The sequence below is a fragment of the Petaurus breviceps genome, unplaced genomic scaffold, assembly GCF_028583685.1.
Source record: "Petaurus breviceps papuanus isolate PSGF00001 unplaced genomic scaffold, PetGlider_PUasm1.0 90537, whole genome shotgun sequence".
Lineage (NCBI taxonomy): Eukaryota > Metazoa > Chordata > Mammalia > Diprotodontia > Petauridae > Petaurus > Petaurus breviceps.
The window spans coordinates 2,147,032-2,166,036 of record NW_027187271.1 but is presented as its reverse complement, the minus strand read 5'-3'; the positions used below and the strand labels follow the sequence as shown (position 1 = coordinate 2,166,036).

Genomic DNA, 19,005 nt, shown 5'->3' with positions numbered 1-19,005 from the left:
GTGTGTGATTTAGAAGAATTGGAAACAAAGTAGATGTCCATCAATTGGTTAATGGCTAAACAAATGAAGGTCCATGCATGTAATGAAATAATACTGTGCTATTAGAAATGATATATGTGATAGATACAAAGAAGCCGGAAAAAATCTATATGAACTGAACTGATGAAAAGCAAAGTGAGCACAGCCAAGAGAACACTATACATAGTAACTACAACAATGTAAATGGGAAGCACCGAAAACCCAAAATCCAAAGGGAATGTAACAAAATGACAAAGATCAAGTGAGACTTGAATGAAGGACCAGGAAGAGACACCCCTTGACAGAAGGAGGAGGTCCCCAGATTCTACGCATTGCGTAGGTTTCCTGACTTTTTCCAATATTTTGATCAGTTATGCTGAATTTTTTCCTTCTCTAAAAAAAATACTATTTCTTACACGGGATGGCCCTCTAGGAGGGATACAAGAAACAAAAATCTCAATAAAAACTTTTACATAAAAAGAAAAAAAGAATTAATAAGAGAATAATTACAGATGTAAACTCATCATTCTCAAGTATATTTGTTGCATAGGAAGATCTACATTGTTAGTGGGAAAATATTATTTTATCTCCCACTTCTTCCCATCCTATAGGAAAAAAAAAAGAAAAAGTTTGATAACAAATATGCAGTTAAATTACCAGTTTCAAGGAATGGGATTATCCTTTTTTCCCTCTTCTTATTTTCCTTCATTTCCCTTATTTGACTAACAACAATTTGACTGTGGCGCAATTCCTTTTTATATCAACTAGGTGACCGAAAACAAAACGTTACTAGGTGGGGGATGTAGCTCAGTGGTAGAGCGCATGCTTTGCATGTATGAGGTCCCGGGTTCGATCCCCGGCATCTCCAAGGAGGTTTTTTTTTTTTCCTCTTTTCTTATCTCCACCTTTTTCCAATTGCAAAGAAACAAAACCATCCGAGAAAATAGAAGAAAGAGACGCATACTGTATTTGGGAATTTGGGGGAGCCGACCCTGACGTTGCAGCTCACTGCTTCCTACTGCTCTCTGGCGCTGTTGCATCTTCAATGCCACAAGCTCCAGTAGAGGACCCTCCCAGGTTCTGCGTTTGAACTCACTCTAGCAGAGAGGATTTGCGCGAAGCCCCGCCCTCGAGTTTCGCCTTTCAGTGGGCACGTTTTTCGGGACCGCACCCCTCCGCACAGTGCGCCTGCGCCTGCGTGCTAGGCTTTGGATGAACTTCATTGAATGTGGGATCGCGGCAGGCCAAGTTTGAGGCAGGTTCCTTTGCCCTGGGCTCACTGCCCTAAAGGAGAGCGTGTGCGGGCCCGCTGGCTGCCCTAAGCTGATGTGACTTGATTTTGCGGGCTCCCCTTGAAACAAGAGGACTAGAGGAGACCGAGGGGAAGGAGAAAAACAGGAGGGAAAGACGGGCTAAGGGAGCGGCAAGCGTGAGAATGAGTAATTATTTAGCATTGCTGTTAATGCATCGGTGCTTCCCGGATAGCCAGGGCGGCCGTTTGGCAGTCTGCAGGGAGTCTAGCCCCTGAAGAGTAGCGTTTTCTCCGCTGGTGCATTTGTTCATTTAGGAAGAAAGGGAAAAACAAACCATTGAGCATTTTGGAACAACTTGCTACTTTTTGAAAAAAGGAATTGGCGAGCCCCGTTTTCAGTTGCCCGGCTAGCTCAGTCGGTAGAGCATGAGACTCTTAATCTCAGGGTCGTGGGTTCGAGCCCCACGTTGGGCGCGCTGTTTTTATTTTTCCCCCTCCACCTTACAACTTGTACAAAAAAAAGCCCTTTAAACTTCACTGCAAGCAGTGATTTTAAAAAAAAAAATTGTACGCCCGGGCCTCTTCAAACTTTTTTGGTGTCTGCGGGAAGAGGCCAAGTCCCCCTCCCCCTGCTACCTAATTAGACTATAATTTGCGAAAAGTTGAACTGTCTACCCTTGTGTTAGGTGTAGCTGCTTTTCAAATAATTGAAACTTCGTAAGTATTAAGTGACTTGCATAGCGACCCACTATATGTGGTTGTTAATGGAACTCGTATGGCAACAATTTTGGGCCAGTGCCAACTTCCTCCCATTATTAATCGTTGTGGGAAAATTACTTGCAGCTGGTTTCCGTAGTGTAGTGGTTATCACGTTCGCCTCACACGCGAAAGGTCCTCGGTTCGAAACCGGGCGGAAACAAACATTGCTCTGCTTTTCTCCTTCATTATCTTGATTGCTTTTCTTCTCCCCTCTATCAGGATACTAAACCTAGTGGTTAAATTACTAGTATTTGCAATTCTTATCTGATCGTTAGCAAAGTCGGATTTGGCCATTCTAGGCCCTCATAATTACATATGTATTAGTTATTTTATACAGTAATTATATTATCACTTTATATTTCATATCCGTTTATATTTTGTGTATTTGAATTTTCTATCCCAGATTTATCTGGGTCTGCTCTTTCTGAAACTTAAAAAGTCAATTATTATCTCCTTGATTTCTGTAAAAACATAAGACATTTCTGAATTACCACGAAAAAGGTCTGGTTTTTGAATTGCATTATATCACCATTTATATAATGATATTACATTATTTCCCTCTTCCCTCCCTATCTATTTAAGGGGACCTGTTCTTTGTGAACTCAGATATTCTCCTCTATATTTGCATAGTTCGTTTCAAAGCCACTGCTTTGAAAATTAAAAGGTTTCAGCCTCTTTTACCTCTCCCCTCCACCCTCAGTCCTGTAGGGTTTATTAAATACTATGAGTTTGTTTTAATTTAACTATTATCCCTCAAAAAGGAACACTGCCTTAACTAAGAATTTTTGTCTGTGGATATCTGGAAGGTATTTGTGGGGGCAGGTCATTTAGGGTGCAACCCAAAAGTTAGGTGGCATACTCTGGAAAACCTAGAGATTTCTATACAACTGAAAAAAATGAAGATGAAAAATGCAGCTACCAGAAGGGATGAAATCTGATAAATAAACTGGCAGCATTGATAAGGGAAATTGAGTTAGTTCACCTGGGATACACACTGAGGGTAGGATGAACACACCTGGATAAAACTGTTAGTGTCCTCTAAATTTCACTGCTCTGAAGCAACATCATCTTACTACTTCACAGTCCCATGGTATGCCATGGTGCAGTGGGAAGAAACAAAGGCTCTGGGTTCCATTCCTACCTCTGATCAAATGCTTACTGTGTCACCTTTGGCAGGTCATTACAGCTTTTCTTGGCCTCATTTCCTCATCTTAAAAAAAAAGGTGGGGGAGCAACTATATGATCTCTAAAGTCTCTTTTAACTCTAAATCTATGATCCTAATGGCCACATGAAATGGAAACAATCAACATTTAAACTACTAATTGCCAGGTACAAATAGACAACCCAGTCCTTGTTCTCAAGCTCACATGAAGAAACATGCAAACAACTTCATAAAAATTGTGTGTATTTATCATTCATGTATATATGTATGTGTATATATACATATATATGCAGGATAAATTGGAAATAATCAACAAAGTAAATTAAAATTGAACATTTTGCAAAAGTAAGGACTTATTACATAATGTGCACACAATTTCTTGTTACATAAGTGTAACTATAACTTTTATATATATATATATATATATATATATATATATATAACTTTTCTGCCTTGGGCCACTGGGTCTGCCTGCCCCAGGAACATTCTCTTTCACCCCTCTGTGGCTTCCGTATTTATCTTAGTCTAGAGGTTTGGGGGAATATAGGTTGTTTTGGCCAAGGACAACTACCAACTGCCTCTCTCTGGCAGGCCTCTAACACCACTCTTTCTGAGTTCCTTCCAACATGCTTGATTTTCATTACCACCTATCATCCCACCTCTAGGTAAGAGAAATTATTATTCCTCTCTTCTATGAATAACTAATTACTGAATCAGGACCCAGGTTTCCCCCTTTTGTACTTCCTCATCCAGAAATAAACCATTGTGGGAAATTTTTGTCAAAGATTATATTCTGCTCATTGTGTTTACTCAGACAGGTCTGGGAAAATGTGAATTCTCCCTTTTTTCAGACAGGTCATATGGAAATTGACAAATCTCTGAGCAAGACTTGGGTGACTTGGGTCACTACCCCCAAGACCTTCATTAGAATGAGCCCCTTGTTATAATATTCATTCTCTCATTAATTGTTAATCATCAGTTTATGGCCATCCTAAGGAACACTTGCGCTTCCAAGGGCATATAAACTGAGTCCACTCACATGAGAGGTCTTTGACACTGTCCCTTTTTTTTTTTAATTAAAATACTAGCATTATTAATAAAATGACTACCTATAAATTACTTCCCTTGGAACCTTTTAAACTTAACATAAGAAAGAAGGGATTCTTTAAACTCGGCAAGACAGAAAAAGGAAAGGAAAACTGCCTAAAGTCAGGGCCTCAAATTAGGTTTTTCTCTAACCCATTTACTAAACCTCGCACCCAGACAACTGCCAGCTCATCCTATGTCCAGAATAGTGTATGGATTCATTTTTTTCTCCTTTGCTTTTTGGGAGCTATAATCATAAAATATATTTCTGTTTCTTCTGGAACCCCGGGTGACAGATTCACCGATTAAAAGGAGAACCCCTGTGTACCTTGCTTCACCCTGTATCTACTCTGCCTTTGAGCAAATGGTGACAGGGCGTCCCAAAAGTCTTTGTGCCATTTAAGGGCAATGAAGACTTTCAGAACATGCTGTCAATCATGGTTTTAGCTATACAGGCTTTTTTAGAAAGAGACTAGGTAGGCAGAAGAAAAAAAAAAAACAGATGCGCTCTGGAGAGAAAGTGCAAATAGTGCTGGGGGTAAGGAGAAGGGGAGCCATTCTGGCATAAGACACTTGGACCCGGGATGGAAGTAAGGATGATGTTTCAGCTCAGCTCTCGATTCCATGGCAGCTGTGCTCCCCAACTTCGGCTGGCCTGGGGTCGCTCTCCTCTCCGGCACCTGCTGCCTTTTTAACGTCTCCTTACCTTCGCAGGGTTGGGGACAGATGCCAAAGTAATAGAGCCTACAAGGAAGCAGCCTGTCGCGCCGCTTCGGGTATGGTGGAGGCCTGGCTGGGGCTCCAGGGCGGTGACTTCCGCCCTCCCAGTTCACACAGGATAGAATGTCTTTCCTGTCAATCACCATCCTGGCGGCTTAGTTTAGTAGAGTTAACCTCTTGGATCCCGGTCCTGAACAGCCCCTGGTCAACGTCAAGCTCATAATTCCCTGGCTTTCGCGAAATGGTGCAAAAATAGGTTAAACTTTACACAAAGAATTTTATTATCATTTCAGTGACAATTAATTTTCTTTCCAATATTTCTCTCGTGTTTCTCCTCTCTCTTTGAATTTTTCGGGAGGCACACGCCTCTCCAGTTAGGAGCTCCATGTCTGTGTGGGTACAGCGTCCATCTACATGGACTGACAGCGGCCAGGGTCTATTTATCTCTCTCGGAAGGCCCTTGTTCGTCCTTCAGCCATTCCTCCTCTAAACTTTATCCAGGCACCCGACAAGCATTTATTGAACTCCTACTGTGTGACAGATACTGTGCTAAGGGCAGGCGACGCCCAGAAAAGCAAAAGGATAGACCCTGCAGAGAGCTCCCAGTCTAATGGGGACAACAACGTGCAAACAGCCTAGTACGAATAAGATATCGACATTTTGAGGGTCTCAGTCCTGAACTGATTTTCCTTCCCACTCACTTTGGTCATCTCTGGCTCTCCCAGTTTTGTTCTCCATCTTATCATCTTCTACTTTATTTTATTTTTTTAATCCCTTTGGATCCCCACGCCGAGATTGTTCTGTTTATCTTGGTCTCACGGATCTCTGCTCCTACCCAGGGAGGTCACACATATTTTCTTGGAATCTCTGGTCGTACCGAAGGCTTCCCGCTCTGCAGAGGTCGCTGTGAGGTCTATAATCGCTCACAGCGATTACAGACTTCCCTCCTCTTTCTTTCTTAACGCCCTTACTATCCCTTTCACCAATCGGAAGTGAGCCTGGCTGTTTGTTAGTTGAATAGGCTTAAAGGGAAGCTCCTTGTCGTGGTGTCAGGATGGCCGAGTGGTCTAAGGCGCCAGACTCAAGGCTCTGCCTTCCTCGCTGAGGATTCTGGTCTCCGTATGGAGGCGTGGGTTCAAATCCCACTTCTGACACATCAACTTTTCGAGATTTTTCTCACTCGAATCGACATTTTTAAGAAACAATATGAGTTTAAACTTTGTTTTTTATCCTTCCAATCGGTATCTGAAAGGAGAATATTTTAGAAGTTTTGACTCAAATATGTCTCTCCAGAATGGTACGAGACTTTCCACTTAAAATCACTTTTATTAAAGAACTGCCAACCTGAGCTGGACCCACTCAACAGATAAATCTTTTTTAATTTAAGTTTTTATGGATTTATTTTGTTTTTTACACCATCACAGTTTTCTCCAGTATCTCTCCCTCTTCCCCAAGAAAGCCATTCCAGATGACAACTAAGTATTTTCAGATAAATACTTCTTCTAAAGGTCTAATAACGTTCCATTCTCTCTATCAGTACTGACATTTTAAAAGAATAATCATAAATGTACTATTATTATTATTATCATGACTATCAATTAATCTGTAGTGGCTAATGAATTTCTTCACTCTGTATGCCACAGGGCAGGATTTGCTGGACACTATTATCAGGGTAGATTTAACTTGCATAGTCTATTGTAGAATAATTCAGAAAGATCTAGATGAAGTTGACAGTTTTGTCTTCATAAATTATAAGCAACTGGTACACTAGATTCATAGATTAGAACTGGAAGAGGCCTCATAGGCCATTCCGTTCAATTCCTTCCATTTGTACATGAGAGAAAATGAGTCTTGGGGAGATAATTTGATATATCTGTCAACAAGAATTTATGCCCCGAGCTGTGCTAAGCCCCAGACTTGCCCAAAGTCACCCAAATAATAAATGACACCAGAAGATTAAGATCTAGTGTTCTATTCTGAAATCAAATGGTTCATTTTTATGTATTCTTAGCTCCTAGTAAAATGCCTCAAATCTACTAAATCATTAATAAAAGTTTGTTGGGTTTAGATTTGTTGAAAGAGGGAATAGAAGCATTTTCCCCTCTTGGGAAGAACCTCAATTTCTCCATCCGTAAAATGGGATAAACAAAATGGAATAAAAGAAGAGTGAGATGCTGCTGCTTCCACTTCACAAAGCTGGGGGGGGGGGGTCCTTTTAAACCTTAAAATAGTGTAAAAATATTCAATAACCAGAAAGTCAATAGACATTTATTAAGTACCTATTATGGACTAAATACTGTGCTCAAGTGCTGGGATACAAATAAAAGTTTAAAATTACTTTAATATTATTGACTCCTGCCTGATCACTCAGTAACTCTTCATCCCCTAAATTTTTGTCAGTGAAGCTGTGCAAGATTCTCAAATCCTTTTCCTGTATGTGTGCTTTCTGTCCTTACTCAAATTTTGGAAGAGTGACAATCATGTCTCTCTTTTCTTTTCTCTGTAAATAGTTGTCAACTAGAAAGTTTGGTTAAAGGAGGCAAACAGTCTAGGTGATATATATATATATATATATATATATATATATATATATATATGTATGTTTATTCCCTTAAAGCAAGCTGAATACATACATGTATGGACTGCCTGAACAAAAAAATGAAAAGATTTAAATACGTTTTAGAACCATCACAATTCAGGGTGGCTGTGTCCCTCAAATTCATGATCTTCATATATGTTTAATCATGGTATGAGAAAGGAATTTTCTTAATTGGATAAGTGGTAAATACAATAAAATAAGAGAGTTGACAAAGTTCAATTGAAATTATGACCCAGGATACCACTGTTTTCTCTACCATTAACATGCCATAACATAGTATATGTTCAAAAAAAATTAAGATAAGAAAAAGTCCCATTACTCAAGGTAGTGTCTCAGGTTAAGGGTCTCATCTTTAATGGCCATAAAGTCAGCCCCATCTGACCTTGTTGACAGAGCAAGAGATACTCTGAGTTTACAAAGAAAGAACAAAAAAGCTGTTAGGTACAGGGTCTTCTGGTTGATTACTTCAGGCTCTGGTCCTTATTAAAGTTATCAAATTGATATTAAATAATTATCATAGTATTAACCAATTCCAAGTTGGTCAATAAGGATTCAGACATGAGAGGCTGCATTTTCCCTACTATGACTTCAGCTTTTGTTCACTTACTACTGAGGACTAGGAGACTCTTTTTGCCCCCTCATTTTTCATGGGCTTCTAAAGAAATGGCTCATTATAATGCTGAGATCCAGAATTCAGATTTCCCATTCTCAGCTCTGCAGACCATCTCTTAAGACAGAGGGATTTAAAACCTGCAGAGGTAGAGGAAAGTCCTTAGCAGAAACAAGCCAGGGTAAACAGAAGGTGAAATGCAAACCAGCCTGGTCCCATAGCATCAGACAGGGTCTATTTTCAGCGACCCAGGGGCCCCAGCTGCAGCAAGAGACAGGGTCAGACTAATATCTAGGCAGCATGTTCCTGACCCAATAACTAAGGAGCCTATGCCCAAATCAGTATCCAGGTAGTCTGGGCCTGAACCAAAATAGAAAACAAGGCCATATAATTGCCACATAAGACAAGACAAACTCGATATTAAGCAGAGCTTATCCACACCATTCAGGAGAAAAGGAGCAGAGTTTGACTTAAGCACAAGCCCCCATTATAGAAATTTAGGGTAAAGAGAGGAGTAAAAAGAAGAAAATGTCACTTCCTCACCCCCCCCAACCCCCATCAAAATGAAGAAATACCTTGGACTCAGAGAAACCCAAGGGATAAACTTAGAAGAAAAGAATAACTCCACAACAAATCTAAGTAGAACTTGGGAGAAAAGAACATCGTGTTTATAGAGATAAGAGGAATATTTATAATAAATTAAACAAGAAATATAAAATGGAATAGCTAGGGAACAAAAATGACAAGGAAAATAGCTTTGAACAGATGATGATTAACCATACCCCAAAATTTAACCTCATGAAAATTAGAATTAGCTAAAAGAAACTACTTACTCAGGAAACAAAAGAAGTATTAAAACAAAATTAAAAGACTGGGGTGGGGGGAGGAAGAAATATGTTATATATTTGGGTATATATATATATATATATATGTATATATATATTACACAAAATAAGCAGCCAGGAAAATAGGTCAAAGATAGATAACGTGAATTATTACGCTATCTGAAAATCATTTTTAAAAGCTTGGATATCATATTTCAAGAGTTCATAAAAGACAATTGCTGGATTTCTTTGAAACAAAAGATAGTGAAAGTATAATCTACCAATAACCTGCTGAAAAAAAAAAAACACAACATGAAAACACCCAGAAACAAATGCAATATCCAGATCTTCTAATTAAAAAAAAAACTTCAAAGCAAAAATACTGCAAACAAGAGCTCAAACACCAAGAAATCATAGTCAGGATTACACGATATAGGCAGCATCCACTTTGTAGAAACGGATAGCTTTGCAATGCAAAATTTCAAAAAGCAAAAGATAAACCTTACAACCAAGAATAAATAAATCAAAATTAAGCGGTATCCTACAAGGAGAAAAAATTAACCTTTATTGAAATAGAGAATTTCCAAGCATCCTCGATGAAACGGCTGGAACTGAATTAATGCACTTCAAAATGGAAACTAGGGAAACAAAAGAAATAGAGAAAGGTACCCCCATTTGATCATTAGAAAAATACTATCTGAAGAAATTTATCATCAAGAGAAAGAGAAATAAGACAAGTAGGACGTCTAGATTGGTTTTATTCTGTTTTTATGATCTTAGAAGAAAATGAGAGGCATGGGGGCTATTGTTCAGTGGTTTTCAGTTCTACTCTTTTACAGGGCAGGAAGGGGAGGGAACTTACTATGTCAGAAAATAGAAGTCGCTCTAGAATAACGTGTCAGGATGGCCGAGTGGTCTAAGGCGCCAGACTCAAGGTTACTCCTTCCTCTGTGAGGGTTCTGGTCTCCGTATGGAGGCGTGGGTTCAAATCCCACTTCTGACATTACTTTTTTCAGAATTCTAGTTGGCATAATTCTGAGTGACTGCTGTTGTCCAGTCTTCTAGAAGCTTTGTTTGACCAAATTGGGTTACAAACTGGCAATGATTGAACATAGATACAATGATATCGTATAGAAATACAAAAAAATCACAACCCGGTCATTGTTAGGGCCAAGGAAAAACGAGAGAGGATTTGAAAAGCAGGGTAGAATAAGTGAGGAAGGACCCCAGGCTTTGGGAAGGGGACTTATGAAGTGTCCTGGGCAAGGCTTGGACTGGCCTTAAGAAACTAAGTTGTGCTTCTTCCCACGCGGGGAAAGGAGGACTCTAACTTGGGATCAGGTCTTGAAGGAGTTTTCTGTTACACTCTGAGAAAGTTTGCAGAAAAATGGGAGTATAATTTGGAGAGATAAGAGTGCAGCAGCAAGTAGCAATAATAGCAAATGGAAGATTCTTCCCAGATGACTGCCTTATCATAGCAAGAAACTTCCTTTTCCATAGGTTATAGCTTGGCTTAGAGAATCCAACAAAAAGTAAATGAATTGTGTTCTCCTGGAAGTGATAGTGAAATTACTGTAAACTGTGTTTTCTTTTTGTTGTATGGCCACATGCAGTGGCATAGTTCACTGCTAAGATTTTGTTTTGCTATTTAAAAGTTTTGCTTAATCAATATTTATATTCTAACAATGTTTGCTAAAGATGATATTTTTAACCGTATTCTAAGTATTTTTGTTTATAGACTGTGAGAGAAGAGGAACGTATGGATAATTGATTAAGGTAAATTCAGCTACCCAAGAGATGATCCCCTCCCCCATGGCAATCAACAAATCGCTTGGAGGCACTAGCATTTTATGAATTCTATTTGTAGTTTGTACGTGTGTATATTTTAGATTTTGCTGAGAAAGGAAGCCAGATAGAAGTGAGACCTTTGCCCTAACATGAATCCTTCATTAGTTAACCTAGTAAGCATGGTGATAAGTGTGACCAAAATAGCTAAGACCAAGGTTAAAAGATCCCGGGAATCTTAGTATTATTAGATTTAGGGGTGCAGAAAACTCAACAGCTAATAGATTTCAGACACTGAATCGTTGTATGACCCAGGCAAGTCACTTAACCTCTGATTGCTTCAGTTTCTTCAACTGTAAAATGAGGATAGTGATAAGTCCTAACAACCTAAGGCTGTTAGGACCATCAAACGGAGATATTTGTAAAAGCACTTACCATAATGCTTAGCAGAGAGTAGGCACTATTAAATGCTTGTTCTCCTTAATCCTAGTACCTTTCCTTTGTCGAATATTTCCAATTTACCCTGTATATCAATATACCCCTCTTGAAGCCCTCTGAAATGCTCTCTGAGTGAACCCCACAGGGAGCATTCTTCTCTTTATGATTGATAAGGACCAAGTACCTTGAAATGGTCACCATCTTGATTAAGGGCACTTCTCTTCTCTCGTTTTATGGACACCATCCTGTTAGGACACTATCATATTGATAACACCCCCTTGTTTACGGCTGACAGAAAACATACATTCTGGGGGCATCTTGTTCTATGGGAACCGACAGAGGACACAAACATCCTGACTGGGGAAAAGGAAGGAGGGTGGGTATATTATCTGTGCAATCTGGCCCCAAAGTGAGCTCATTTCTTATGAACTCCCATGCATAGTGGTGGCACTTTGAGAGAAATAAACCTAACTCATACAACCGAACTCTGTCTTTCTTACAACTAACTCTGGCAGGTTGACAATAGCCTGTTTATATCTAGTGAGTTCCTTGAGAGCAGGTGCTGCTCTTTTCCTTTCTTTGAAAAACCAGCAATTAGTCCTGTCCCTGGAACATACGATAGGTGCTTAACAAAAGTTCATTGGCTGACTAGCTGGTTCTTATCACTTTATCCATCATGAGCTAAGAGACTTCTCCATCTCTACCAAGGTCCTTTTGGCTCTTTTTGTATTCAGGTGATAAGGACGTAATATTAACAACCTGAGTACTTAGCTCCTTAAGCTGACCAAATCTCCAGGAATGTTACTTTTTTTTTCCCAAATAAGTCATCTGACTTTTATGAAGAAAATCAGTCCCCTTTGCATAGAAACTCAAATAGTAAAATAAAAGCTTTCTAATCATAAGCTATGAATTCCATTCTCTAATAAATAAATGGTCAAAGATTTTGAACAAATTCTTAAAAGATTTGCAAAATATTAAAAACAATATGAAAGAATTCTTCAAATCACGAATAATGAGACAAATGCAAATCAAAACAAAAGTCTCACCTCATACCCATTGAATTGGGGAAAATGGGAATAATTATGTTAGAGGGATTATTAAAGGACAACAATACATTATTGGTAGAGGTGTCATTTTTTTTTCATTTTTCAAATGTTTTATTAACTTCTTCTTTTCCATCATGCATTTCTGCCAGATTTTGAGTTACACATTTTCTCCCCGATTTTCCCCTACCCACCGACCCAAAATAGCAGTCCCACAGGATATGCCCTCCTCCAATCTGCTCTCTCCCATATTTTCTCCCATACCCCTTTCGACTTTTCCAGTAGGGCATGGTGGATCTCTATGCCCTAGTGCCTGTATATCTTATTTCCCAATTACATGTAAAATAGTATTAATAATAGTGTACACATATATATATATATATATATACATATTTAAACATTTGATTTTAAAACTTTGAATTCCAGATTCATTCCCTTCCTCCCTTGTCACCCACCCTTACTGGGAAGATAAGCAGTTCAGTATAGGTTGTACATGTGTGGCTAATGTAAAACAATAACATAGTAGATATATTGTAAAAGACTGACTATATTTCCCTCCCTCCTATCGCACCTCCCACTTGTTCTATTCTCTACTTTGATCCCATCCCTTTTCAAATGTGGGTGCTTCTAACTTCCCTCCCCCCCCACCTGCCCTCCCTTCCACCGACCCCCCCCTCCACCCCTTCCCCCCTACTCTCCTGTAGGGTGAAATACCCTATTCAGGGTGTATTTCATTCCCTCCCCAAGCCAAATTCAAGGAGAATAAGGTTGACCCATTCCCTTTTGCCTTCCTATTCTTCCCCTCCATTGTAACCATTTTCCCTTGCCTCTTCTATATGAGATAGTTTACCCCATTCTGTCTCTCCCCATCTCCTCCCATTATATTCCTCTCTCACCTCTTAATTTCACCTTTTAAGTATCATCCCTTCCTGTTAAATTGGTCCTGTGCCCTCTGTCTATGTATACCTGTAAATATATGATGCAAGAAAATTGTGAAATGAGAGTCAACAGCCTGACTAAGGAAAATAACACATATGTATTCATATGCCCATATACCCTCATATATAGACATATATATTTCTATTCCCTTAAACCATTTTCATACTGAGAAAAGTTTCATAAGTTACAATGATTGTTTTTCCATGTAGGAATGTTAATAGTTCAACTTTTATAAATTCCTTATGATTTCTTTTCCCTGTTTACCTTCTCATGCTTCTCTTGCTTCTTGTATCTGAATGTCAGATTTTCTATTCAATTCTGGTTTTTTCATCAAGAATGCTTGAAAGTCCTCTATTCCACTGAATGACCATATATTCCCCTGAAACATGATACTCAGTTTTGCTGGGTAGGTGACTCTTGGTTTTAATCCCAGCTCCTTTGACCTCACTAACGTCATATTCCAAGCCCTTTGAACCCTCATTGTACAAGCTGCCAGATCCTGGGTTATCCTGATTGTGTTTCCACAATATTCAAATTGTTTCTTCTTGGCTGCTTGTAATAATCTCTCCTTAATCTGGGAATTCTGTAACCTGGCTATAATATTCCTAGGAACTTTCTTTTTGGGTCTTTTTTCAGGAGGTGATCGGTGGATTCTTTCAACCTCTATTTTGCCCTCTGGTTCTAAAACATCAGGGCAGTTTTCTTTGAGAACTTCCTGGAGGATGATTTCTAGGTTCTTTTTCTGATCATGGCTTTCAGGTAGTCCAATAATTTTTAAATTATCTCTCCTGGATCTATTTTCCAGGTCAGTGGTTTTTCCCATGAGATATTTCACATTGCCTACTATTCTTTCATTTGTTTGGATCTGTTTAACAGAATTTTGATTTCTCATAAGTCATTAGCTTCCATTTTCTCCAATCTAATTCTGAAGCAATGATTCTCCTCGGTGAGCTTTTGGGATTCTTTTTCCATTTGGCAAATTCAGCTTTTTAAGGCATTCTTCTCCTCATTGCCTTTTTGAGTCTCCTTTCCCATTTGAGTTAGTCTGTTTTTTAAGATATGATTTTCCTCAGTCAGGCTGTTGACTCTCATTTCATAATTTTCTTGCATCGTTCTCATTTTTCTTCCCAATTTTTCCTCCACTTATCTTATCTACTTCTTAAGGTCCTCTATGGCCTGTAACCAGCTCATATTTTCCTTTGAAGCTTTTGGTGCAGGAGTTCTGACTTCACTGTCTTCCTCCTGTTCCATGCTTTGCTCCTTTTTGTCCCCAAAATAGGGGTCTAATGTTAGAAACTTCTGTCTGCTTTATTTCCTTTGCCTGGTCATGTCGCCCCTCAGTCACTTGACCCCTGGGCTTTTTGCCACAGTAGGACTCTGCCACCAGACAGGGGGGCTTTCGTCCCAAACGCTGGGGTTTTCTCAGCTGCCGGAAGTATTAGATGGGTGCCCTCCACACACTGTGGCGAGCTGGACATACATCCCAGGACCTCCACCCTAGACTGCAATCCAGATCCAAGCAGGTTAAAGCAAGAGCGAATAGCCCTCAGACTGGTCATTTGGTCCACCTACACTCTGCAGGCTAGGAGCTGAAGCTGCCACGTGGAGCTGGTGTCTCAGCGGCTTCTCACCTGGAGGGCAAAAGCCGAAATACTCCCACTTACTGGGTCCCAAAGTCCAGACTGCACTGACCCCTCACTTTGTCCTTAGTTTCTGTGTGTTGATAATTCTGGAAACGGCCACAGCTGCTGCTGATCTGGAGTCCCTCAGGCCGGTGGCTGGTCAGGCCCCCTCTGGGTATAAAACCCCCAGCTCACTCTTGCCTGGGCTGGGCTCCCAGAGCACTGCCCTGGCCAATTTCTGCCCGCCTACCAGGCTATCCTCAGTAGGAGGTTAGCTTCTCTGTGTCATTTTGTGGGTTCTGCAGCTCCAAAGTTTGCTCCGAGTCCCCTTTTAGGGAACTCTGATTAGGGAAGGTGGAAACTGGAGCCACTCAGAGGTCCTGCTTCTACTTTGCCTTCTTGACTCCACCCGCCACGTCAATACTTTTTAAAGAAAAACTAGCCTAACCTGCATAGAGGGAAGGATTAAAATAACTACTTTTACCACAGCATTTTTCTTCTGCCCTACCACACTGTAACCCCCTTAAAATATAGGAAATAGATTTTTCCAGGTAGGTTGTAAGGTCAGAGCTAGCGCATGTTAAAAGAAGTTAAGTAATAAAAACACTTTTGCATATATGGGTCATTTTCTTCTTTCTTCAACCATTTTAGAATATAATCTTAGTATTATTGGGTACTGTTGGGACAAAAAATATGTATGCACAGTTTAGTAAATTTTGGGAGCATAATTCCAAATTGCTCTCATGAATTGTTGGACCAATTCACAGTTCCACCAACAGTACATGAATATATACCTGTTTGCCTACAGACTTTTCAACATGTCATTACCCTTTTTTTTCTCAACTTTGCCTGCCTAATGGATGGGAGATGGCACTTGACTTGCTTTAATTTTTTTAATATTGTGTATGCACCCCAAAATTGCGTGCAACAGAGATCCTTACCCAAATAATACACAGAGGCTTCTCAAGGTAGGAAACAGAAAAGAATGGTTTATTACCATCTCTACAAAGGGCAGCCCCCCCTTCTGAAAAATAGTCATGGAGGAGAAGTAATTTACAAAAGGAAATGTCGATGTTATAAAGCCCTATTGTGGAATTCTCCCCCACCCCCCTGCTGACCCTTTTCTTCCATTGCCTGGAAGTCAGGTGCACAATCTAAGCACAGCAGGTCTACCTCAAGTACCAGAACAAGGAAACAGTGACCGACCACTGTACATTTGAGAAAGCACTTCTATACTTATTTGCATATCTTATGCTGAGGTATCACTGAGGTGAGGGGTGACTCCCTACCCATCTGAGTTCTGAGTCCTTGTAGATCATGTGATTTCCTGTGAAGGGGAACTTGGGCCTGTTTCCCATGAAAAGCCTTACTATATTTTAGAGTAAAGTCTGAAAAGGTTTCTTCCTTTGAAAAACTGTCTGTTCATATCCTTTGACCATTTATGGATTGGGAATGTAGATGACTTTCTCAGGGAATTTAGCTGAGAAGGGGAGGAGAGATATAGGGGGTTAGTTAGCAAAAATGGTAGATTAACTGATAGGTTTTTTTTTTTTCCAGTTTGGTTTTTTTGTTGTCTTTTTAAATGGGGTGTGTTTGTAGGCAGCCAGCTAGGAGTCAGAGAGTAGGCAGAGATTCCATAAACAAGTGATTTCCTTTACCTTTCTTTAATTTAAGAATGAGGGAATAAAAGCAAATAGGCAGATTATGGGAGTAATCTAGGTTGAGAATTTGTCAAAGCAAGATTTCAGAATGGACAGAGACAAAAGAGTAAAGAGTAAAGTTGAACTGGTTCACCAGGTAGTCCATATAGGAAAAGAAGGAGCCAGCTCAGGAGATATACTGGCCTGGGAAAGTTCTACCAGGTGGCAGTGACAGAAGTCACTTAAGATTGAAGATCAGGCATAGAACTTATTGAAGGAGATATCAGAATATCCTAAGGTTCCATAAATAATGTATGAGTATCTTCAAATATTTGATTTTCCAGCTGGCAAAAATAGTCTAAAGTTAAGGGAATCTTTTCTTGAAACCAAGTAGTTTCACCACACCTTCTTTCATAATCAAGATTATAGCATTTTTAGATTTCTGTTTTATTGAAACTGTAAAACAGAAAATGCAACTGGAATTTTATTTATTTACCTATTCATTCATTTATTTATTTACAAATGTTATATATGAAAAGTCTGAGAGACACTTTCAGGTCATTAATAATTTTATTAATTATGGCTAGCAAATAATTAATAAAAGGATGGTCATTTGGCTTTCTCTAGTAAGCCAAAGAGAAATTATGGAGGCCTCTCAAGGTTTATATGCTTTCAGAAAAGTGAGTGGTCTCGATAGGTGGAAATAAACTTTGATTGGTTATCAATTAATGAGAGAATGACTATTATAATGAGAGGTGGACCTGTTCTAATAAGGGACTGTGGGACTTGACTTCCATTAGTCACTCTTACTCCTTTCCACCCAGACCACCTCTGGCAATCTAGACAAAGAGGTTCTTCCCCACCCAGGCTTGCCTGAAAAGAACACAATGGGCAAGAGGTTTTCTAGTTGGGTGGTTTTCCAACCAAGTATGTACCCCAAGGATTTGGACAATCTTATCTATCGGCAATGTCCTTCAAAGACTGGCTAGTGGTTTATTTCTGAATGAGGAAATAGAGGAAACCTTAACCTCAGTTAACAATTGGTTGTTAATATAAGAGAGAAGTAATTTCTCTCAGAAACATGGATTGAACCTATGCCACAGCATTATAAGCATCCAAACCTAACCACTCCACTTTGGGAAAGACAGAATTAGAGAAATTTGAAAGGAACCCCATTGTTATCTTGAATAATGCCTGGGTATGTTTGGTTTTCAATGGCTACCTGGTGGTTGGCCGAATCATAGATTTCCATAGGAAGAGACTTTAGAAGTCATCCAGCCCAACCCTCTCGTTTTTCAGAGGAGAAAGTCGACTAAGGGATTGAATGGTTCTCCTACTTCTCCAGCTCTAGGTTATCTATCTATCCTCAACCCCAAAGGGTTACTCTGATCGTGCCCGGGGTCCCAGTGACTACTAGTTTGCGAACCGGTAACTAGACTTTCCAGACTTCCCTCCGTATTTTTTTCTCAATGAGCACCTGCTTTAGGAAAGGCCAGACACTGGCTTCCTGGACTGACCAAAGTTTGAGAACTTGATGCCCTGGATCCAAGTTAACAGAAAAGAAAAATCCTGGTATCTCTGGATCCTAGAGAAGAGAGGAGACTAGATGGAGAATGGGGCAGGGGAGTGGGGAGCATGGAGTCCTGGGTCCCTAAACCCAGTAGGGACTGGGCAGAATCTGAGAGGAGGATGGGGGGAAGAAAAGGCCCCTGGAGTACTGGGTTTACACTTTCGTTTCCACAGTTACAGTTTTTGATGCTCCCGGTTTCCCCAACGTCCCTTCCTCTCCCTCATCCTCCTCCCGCCGCCTCCCTTTCCCTTTTCTGCGCATTCGCTCGGAACAGATTCGAAGAAGAGGAAGTCACCTGCCAGGGGTTGAAAGGGTAATTCATGTTCTTTGCATTTCCTGAATCCATCTCTTCCAGGTTGCCTCTCCCTGCTTGTTCTCCATCCCATAACGATCTTCCCGCCCCCCAGCTCGCTGTCTGCACCGAGTTCCCCTCTACCCTTTCGTTCCAGAAGAGAATGAATGGAAAGAAAAGAGTAGGTGTGAGGGCTTAGAGCACACAAGATTTAAGACTCTTGCATTTTAATTTTCTAAGTCTTGAGGTTTGTGCGAGCAGAAGCAAAGAGATGAGAACAAAAAGAAACACCAAACAACTGAAAAGTGGGGAAGAGGCAACGAGAAATAAGCCAACAGAGACAGGAAGAAAAATTCGAAAACAGACTAGAATTAAAGAGACAGAATAGAATGAGACGGGTTGTTCATCTGTCTCATCCTATTCTTTTTTTTCTTCCCGTCTCTGTTCTCTTACGAAAAAGAAACGTTTTGCAAGGTGAGGGGAAAAAAACCATATCGCCCAACGTGGGGCTCGAACCCACGACCCTGAGATTAAGAGTCTCATGCTCTACCGACTGAGCTAGCCGGGCTCCTGAAAACATTCCTTGACCCATATGTCCCAGGAGGCTAGGACTCTTGCTTGACTGGTTCAAAGAAATTTGATCTT

General features: G+C 40.1%; 6 non-coding genes across 6 annotated transcripts; 5 read left to right on the top strand and 1 right to left on the bottom strand.

Annotated features, from left to right (window-relative positions):
• Positions 1-814: 814 nt before the first annotated feature.
• TRNAA-UGC (transfer RNA alanine (anticodon UGC)) lies at positions 815-886 on the top strand. The gene has a single exon. It is a non-coding gene; the product is annotated as a tRNA-Ala (tRNA).
• A 785-nt stretch (positions 887-1,671) lies between these two features.
• On the top strand, positions 1,672-1,744 carry TRNAK-CUU (transfer RNA lysine (anticodon CUU)). Its single transcript has one exon. It is a non-coding gene; the product is annotated as a tRNA-Lys (tRNA).
• A 372-nt stretch (positions 1,745-2,116) lies between these two features.
• On the top strand, positions 2,117-2,189 carry TRNAV-CAC (transfer RNA valine (anticodon CAC)). Its single transcript has one exon. It is a non-coding gene; the product is annotated as a tRNA-Val (tRNA).
• A 3,857-nt stretch (positions 2,190-6,046) lies between these two features.
• TRNAL-CAA (transfer RNA leucine (anticodon CAA)) lies at positions 6,047-6,152 on the top strand. Its single transcript has 2 exons — positions 6,047-6,084; positions 6,107-6,152. It is a non-coding gene; the product is annotated as a tRNA-Leu (tRNA).
• Positions 6,153-9,928: 3,776 nt separating this feature from the next.
• On the top strand, positions 9,929-10,034 carry TRNAL-CAA (transfer RNA leucine (anticodon CAA)). The gene is made up of 2 exons: positions 9,929-9,966; positions 9,989-10,034. It is a non-coding gene; the product is annotated as a tRNA-Leu (tRNA).
• Positions 10,035-18,855: 8,821 nt separating this feature from the next.
• On the bottom strand, positions 18,856-18,928 carry TRNAK-CUU (transfer RNA lysine (anticodon CUU)). Its single transcript has one exon. It is a non-coding gene; the product is annotated as a tRNA-Lys (tRNA).
• Between the last annotated feature and the right edge of the window lie 77 nt (positions 18,929-19,005).